The sequence below is a fragment of the Acomys minous genome, assembly GCF_964271855.1.
Source record: "Acomys minous genome assembly, chromosome: 19".
Lineage (NCBI taxonomy): Eukaryota > Metazoa > Chordata > Mammalia > Rodentia > Muridae > Acomys > Acomys minous.
Genome location: NC_140499.1, coordinates 29465020 through 29471879, shown reverse-complemented (window position 1 = coordinate 29471879; position 6860 = coordinate 29465020). Strand labels below are relative to the sequence as shown.

The 6860-nt window shown below is 48.9% G+C and overlaps 1 pseudogene across 1 annotated transcript; it reads right to left on the bottom strand.

Moving 5' to 3' along the window:
• Positions 1–1049: 1049 nt before the first annotated feature.
• Positions 1050–3037, bottom strand: LOC311590137 (RNA-binding protein EWS-like; annotated as a pseudogene). The gene is made up of 2 exons: positions 2569–3037; positions 1050–2453 (listed from the first exon to the last, which is right to left on the bottom strand). The product of its transcript is annotated as an RNA-binding protein EWS-like (transcript).
• Between the last annotated feature and the right edge of the window lie 3823 nt (positions 3038–6860).

The following is a 6860-nucleotide window of genomic DNA, read 5'->3' as shown; positions in this document are numbered from 1 at the left end:
CAGGTGGATCCTGGCTGAATAACCTAGATGCCTTGGGGTCATGGGAAGTTTACACAATAATCTCAAGACTCTTTCTCCTTTGTACAGTGGGACTTCTACTCCTGCCTGCCCTAGAGGGCCCAAGGGGACAAGACTTGCTACCAGGTACGTAACACACTTGCTAAGGTACACTTCCATAGGAATTCGTTCATTTCTTTTAACACAGCATCTCAATATCTTGCCCAGGCTAGCTTCTAAATCTCAACCCTCCTGCTTCAGCATCCTGGGTGCTGGAAGTGCAGACATGCACCCCTACTTCTGAGCTATCAGAATCACTATGGGACCGCCAAGGTGCCTCCGGCTTCTCTCCTGACCTACACCTGCTCCTTTCTGTCTCTGGGTATCTGTAAGAGTTGACAGGAGAGTGGCAGGCTTCCCCGGGCTCCTCAGTGCAGACCGGAAGCAGCCACAGCAGCTGTAAGGACCGCCAGTTGGTCAGGACACCAGAGAACAGACAAAATGCTGCCAGTGTCACTCACAGGGTGTGTGACACAACTGTCACATCTCACCAGCTCATGGCTGTGACTGGTACCCATTTCTACTGAAAGCCACGGGCACTCAGAAAGGCAGCCTTCAGATGAAGTGAGAATGGCGTGAGCAGCGGGTCTGTTGGGACAAAATGAGTCAGGTGGTCGGACCAACCACAAAGTTTGCTATAAGATTCCTGTCCCCGGGCACCTTCGATCTGGGCAGTTTGTAATGGCAAAGTCTAGTTCCTACATGCTCAGCATGAGCCATCTGCTCATTTCAGTGCGGTTCCAGGTGGGAATTATAGACCAGAGAGAGAGATCAAGGCCTTTCTCACTGCTGGAGGCCCAGGACCAATGAATGCTTGGTTCATCATGGCCAAAGGCTCATTAGCAGAGGAAACCTTTCTCTTTTTCTTTTGTTTTGTTTTGTTTACCATTTAACTTGTTTTAACGTTTCTTCACAAATGGTGAAAATACTAAAATACAGGCAAGGAATATTCATAATGCTGTGGCCAACATTATAAATACAGAATTATAAATTTAAAACGTTTTCCGGTTTAAAAAATAAATCTGGTCGTCAATGTAGCTCTGCAAGTCTCTAGTAGGGCCAGTCTCTGCGTTCTTGATGGGGCTCGCCTTTCTCCATTTGCCCAGGTCCTCCACGTCTGCCTCTTCTTCCTCCCATCTGTTCCATCAAAGGCCCAGGAGGCCCCCCAGGACCACCTTATCTCCCTCCACCAAAGCCACCTCTGTCCATGCCACAGCCATCTCTGCCACCTCTGAACATTCCTCCAGGACTGCTACGGTCCCTAAGTCCACCTCTTCCTCCTCACATGCCACCAGGCTGCCTTGGCCTCGATCACCACACAGAGATGGGAAGGGAGCAGAAGGAAGCCCTCGGGCTTAGGGGCCATACACTGGTTGCATTCTGTTCTCCAGACGAAGTTCTGGTTTCCACAGCCTGGATTGGGACACTGCCAGTCTCCAGCTCGGTGTTGGACATTTCCTCTCCCAGAGGGGTTCCCTCTTGAACCCCGGAGCCCTCTTAGGAGGAAGCCTCCTCTGTCTCCTCCACAGCCTCTCTGTGTGACCCATGAGTCCTCCAGGACCTCCTGGGCCACCAGGACCTCCACAAAGTGGTGGTGGCATCCTTCTGCCCACACGAGGTGGCGTGCCACCCCGCATGCTGTTCATTGGAGGCTTCTTTCGGGCAGGAGAAGCTTTAAGTTTACCTCTTTGAAAGTCTTTCCCATCAAACCATTCCACGGCAGTTGGCGGATCTTCATAGGACACTGCGGCGTCACCTTTAGGCTTTGCTGTCTCCTTATCGAGGTAGATATGGACATGGGTTGCCCAGTTTCCTTGTTCATCTTGATATCCCCGCACTGCTTGAAAATGTCTGCCAGGTCATCCAGGGTCACGTTGTCATTTAATCCTTGCACTGTTGTCAGAGTCTTCATTGGGACCTATAGGAAGGCTTAGATCAAAATCTAGTCCTTCATCCCTGGGTCTACCAGGCTTATTGAAGCCACCTTGCTCTCCACGGCATCCTCCTCCCCGCCCACCTCTGCTCATGCCTCCTTGATCAAAATCTCCACCAGCCCCCCCACCCCCACCCCCACCCCCGCACCCAGTTATCAGAACCACTCATGCTCTGGTTCTCTCCTGGTCCAGAAAACCCTCCAGACTCCTGCCCATGAACGCCCATGCTACTGGGGTGGTCCTGTCAGAATGAACTCCACTACCCGTGGCTGCCGCTCTGTTAGAGCCTGGCTGTCGGATCCAGTCGGGGGGGGGGGGGGGGTAACTAGTGGGACGCCGATGCCCATAGTGGCTATGTTGACCATAGCTACTCTGCTGTCCATAGGTGTTCTGCTGAAACTGCTCTGATCCTAACTAGGCAGCTGTGGAGTAGCTCGTAGGAGGATAGGATGAAGGTGAGGTGACTGGCTGCATGAGGTAGCTCCCAGGTGCCTGGGGATAACTGTAGTTACTCTGTCCGTATCCTAGGCTGGGTTGGTGCTAGATTGCGGTTGACTAGTCTCGGTGGGTTTGTTACCATCCTATGGTCTTGTAGGTGCAGTGGCTGCTGGCTGCTAGCTGTAGGCTGAGTAGGCAGGCTGGATGCCATAGGCAGACTGAGCTGCATAAGAGGCCCGGGGCGTGGTAACTGTAGCAGTGGTGGTGTCATAAGCATCAGTGCCATATCCTTGGGCAAGCTGGCTGTATGCCTGGGGGCAGTTAAAGTCATATAACCAGTGGGAGGCTGTCCATAAGAAGCCACATATGCAGTCTGCCCATAGGTGACAGTGGTCTGAGCCTGGGTATAGCTGACATCAGTAGGCTGTCTATAGGTTCCATAGCTTTATTGTCCATATGCCTGGGTAGTCTGTGCATATCCTTGGCTGGGCAATGTAAGCACTGTACTTGGGCTGCAGCTTGGCTGCAGGTACTGTAAGCCATGGATGCCATTTTCTCTCCTTCTTCCTCGTTCTCTCAACATCCTTCTCCCTCTCACCAAGGAAATCTTTCTTAGCTCACATGTAACCATATATATAAATTGCAATGTGGGGCTGGAGAGATGGCTCAGCGGTTAAGAGCACTGATGGCTCTTCCAAAGGATCCGGGTTCAATTCCCAGCACCCACATGGCATCTCATAACTGTCTGTAACTCCAAGATCTGACACCCTCACACAGACATACAAGCAAGCATAACACCAGTGCACATACAATAAAAATAAATATATTATTTTAAAAATTAATTGCTGTGCATGTCCTCCCAGCCCTCCAGTGTGTGTCCTCTCAGACCTCCAGTGATTGTTTTTTAAAAGGAAATGAAGTTCTCCTATATTTTTCCAAAAGGGTATGACTGAAAATTTGGGCAAGAGAATTCATTTTGTGGAACAGTCTTTTGCTTTTTGGATCTTATATTACATTAATTTAATGAAAGAGACAGAGAGACAGAGACAGAGACATGGAGACAGAGTACTTTAATACATGCCATGGTGTGAGTGTGGGAGGCAGAGGACAACTTTTGAGAGTCAGTTCTTTCCTTCCAGTATGTGGGTCAGGTTGTCAGGCCTGGACACAGGCTTCTCGATCCACAGCATTGTCTCACGGGCCTTGCTTTTTAAATGATTTTTTAAATATTCTGTTGCTGCTGTGGAACAGTTTCACATGGAGCAGGCTCGCTAGCATCCTAGGCCCCCACCTCACTCACCTAAGGGGTTGAAGCTGAAGGTTCCTCTCGCTGAACATTGGCCATATGGCCTATCGTCCCCAAGAACCAGGAACTCAGCTCAGTAAGCAAGGCCCCAGGAAGTGGGTGACTGCTGAGCCTGTGACAACACCCCTAAGCCTGACCTCTTCAAAGCCACAGTAGAGTCACTGGACCACAGCTGAGGTAGCCACGAGCCTGCTGCATCACCATGATCAAGCCCCTTGGCTTCCTTTAGGCCTCAGTTTACCCTCAGTAAAACAAGAATAATAATTCTTCCTCACTCCATGAGGCTTTCGTGGGACTCAAATGAGGCACTGCAAAGAAGGTGCTTTGCAAATACACAGTACCATTCATGGTATTACTCCCCTGTGTGTGCAAAGACAGTTAGTTGTTTCAGCCTTTAAAAGGACTTACCATGGAAACGGAATGAAAAAAATCAGAAAGCTCAGGCATAATGCCTCCCAGGAAGGCTGCTTCTTCAACAGCCTTGTGGTGATGGCTTGGTACTCTGTTCCCACTGAGATTCCTATGTGGATTTCATTAGTTATTAGTGTCAAGGTAATTGGTCAGCTTCAACTTATAGAGGAGGGTCAACCAGGACCTCTTGGAGCCCCGTAACTGAAAAAAAAAAATCACTTAATGAACCCCACGTGCCTTTCCTTTTATGCAAGTGATACTCAAAACCTTTAGTATGTCAGGAATTAAGGTTTGAAAAGTTGCCTCACCCAACACCATACCTGCACTAGGTCCAGATGTTACTACCTTGACAATTCTGTGTTGTTTTCAGACTTTTGAAAGGTTTGGACTGGGACGGTTATATTTGATTGTCAACTTGATGAAGTTGTAGTTACCTAAGAAACACAGTTCTGCACGTGCCTTTGAGGCTAGCTCCTCAGAAGGGAGGCCTACCCTGGATATGGCAGCAGGACCCTCAGCTGAACTATAAGAAAAAGGGAAGACAATGCTGAGCGCCAACATTCATCACTCTCAGCTTTCCAACCAGGGACATGCTGTGACCAACCACCTCATGTCCCTGCCGCCATGCTTCCCCACCATGATGGCCTGTATCCCCTCAAACTGTGAGCCAAACAAGCCTGTCCTTCCCTAAGCTGCATCCGCCAGAGAGTTTAGCTCAGGCATGAGAAAAGGACCCAGTTTATAAGAGTTATGACTCTTGTGGAAAAGAAGAATCAAGATGCTATCACTTGGGCCTCTTTGCCTCCTAGGTCACTTGAGTCCATGAGAGAGGGGGTGGAAAGAATGTCTTTCAGATAAACGAAGGAAAATTTCATTCCAACCTCACAGCTAAGCAGAGACAAGATTTCTCTAAGGCCTGGGTCCTTTTAAGGATAGAGTGGGAAACCAAGCGTGGTGGTGCACCCCTTTAATCCCAGCACCCGGGAGGCAGAGACAGGTGGATTGCTGTGAGCTCGAGGCCAGCCTGGTCTGCAAAGCGAGTCCAGGACAACCAAAGCTACACAGAGAAACCCTGTCTCAAAAAACAAAAACAAAAACAAAAAAAGGTTAGAGTAGGAATTATTTATTTCTCTTTCCTCTAGTCCTCAGTCCTGTGTACACAGTATCCTGAAACAAGAGTCTTTCTAGTGTTCAGGGGTTGGGGGGATGGGTGCTGCTTTAGTAGACTTAAAAAGCATTTGGCAGAATAAAATCCCAGACAATCCACTAGCCCCCACAGCCCCACTCCACCCTTGGCAATGTACCTAGTTTGGGCTAAATAAAATGTGTGGTTCGAAGAGAAAATGCACAGAATGGTATTGCTAGGCCCTCAGAATACCCAAAGGATTCCACATGGCAAGATCTGGTATAAATAAAAAGTCCACGATCCCATTTCTCTGCAGACATACTTGGACTATGGAGGGCTGGAAGGGCACTTAGCTGAAGACCAGCTTTCTTTCTATTTCAGAAAAAAAAGGCACAAGAATATACAGACCAAAAACTTAGCCGCAAGATCGTCGATTCAGACGAAGAAAATATCAAACAGCAAAAGAAAAGGCTAAGTGCCGCTTTCACCTTCACACACACCAAAGGCACAGGAAGGCCAGGTTGTTGAGGCTCCCTTGTGGCAGTAGGGATCTTGCCATTTCACTCCCTGACCTGGGACATCCGGTGGCTACATCTATCGTGATGCCGTGTCCCTAAGTCCACTGCCACGGAAAACGAAACCGAAGGCCATGAACAAACTGCCGACAATAAGATTAGGAGAAAGGGAACAGGTTAAGTGTCTCTCCATGACTTCACAGAACCAGAGGCTTGTGCCAATGAAAGAACTGTCAAGTAAGCAATTCACAAGAGAGTGGAGCACATCTCCCCATGGCTGACCTGGGGTGGCTTGACACAGCCAGCCCACTCTCGAACAAAAGATCCAGTTTTGAGAGCCATGGGGCTAGTTGTCAAGCAAAAGACTCCCCCAAGTCAGTTGAAACAACTTTGCCACCTGCTCTCTGGCCACATAGAGCCAATCAATCTCTTGAATTCTCAGACCTGACATTTCTCTAATATAATCACGGTGATGATTTCATAATTTTGGTGTGACTTAAATAAGCAGCATAAAAAGAAGTGCTTAGCACACAGCCCTGTACGAACTAAGCTTTTGTACATGTTGGCTACGATTGTCACTGATATTATCTTGAAAAGCAGTAAGAGGAAAGGCACGTGAGACACCTGGTCTAAACTCTTGTACTCCTGACTCCGCTTGCAGCTACATGCCTCGTCAGGGTGTTAAATCTGCCTCTGTTCCCTGTGCGTCTCACAGAGTTAGGGCTTCACTGGGCATCCCCCAGGCTTCTGGCTACATCAGGACCAGCCCAGGTGTTGCGCTGATACAAGTTACAGAGCCAGACATTCTCCTCCGCGCAGAAACAGCCTCACTCTGGCCAGCACTGTGTAACCAAGAGTTGACCAGAGGGCTGGCTGGAGGCAGACACTGGAAAGGCATGTGGTGGTCAGTTTTCTCATCCATTTGCTCAAATAATGGAGAAAGTGACTCAACAGAGAGCTGATGTCTTTTGCTCGTGGTTTTGCCCAGTTTGTCCATGGTTATTTGGCCCAATCTAGATGATCGCTCTTCCCCCGTGAAGTGCAGTGAGCACTCCTAAGCACCAAGCCATCAC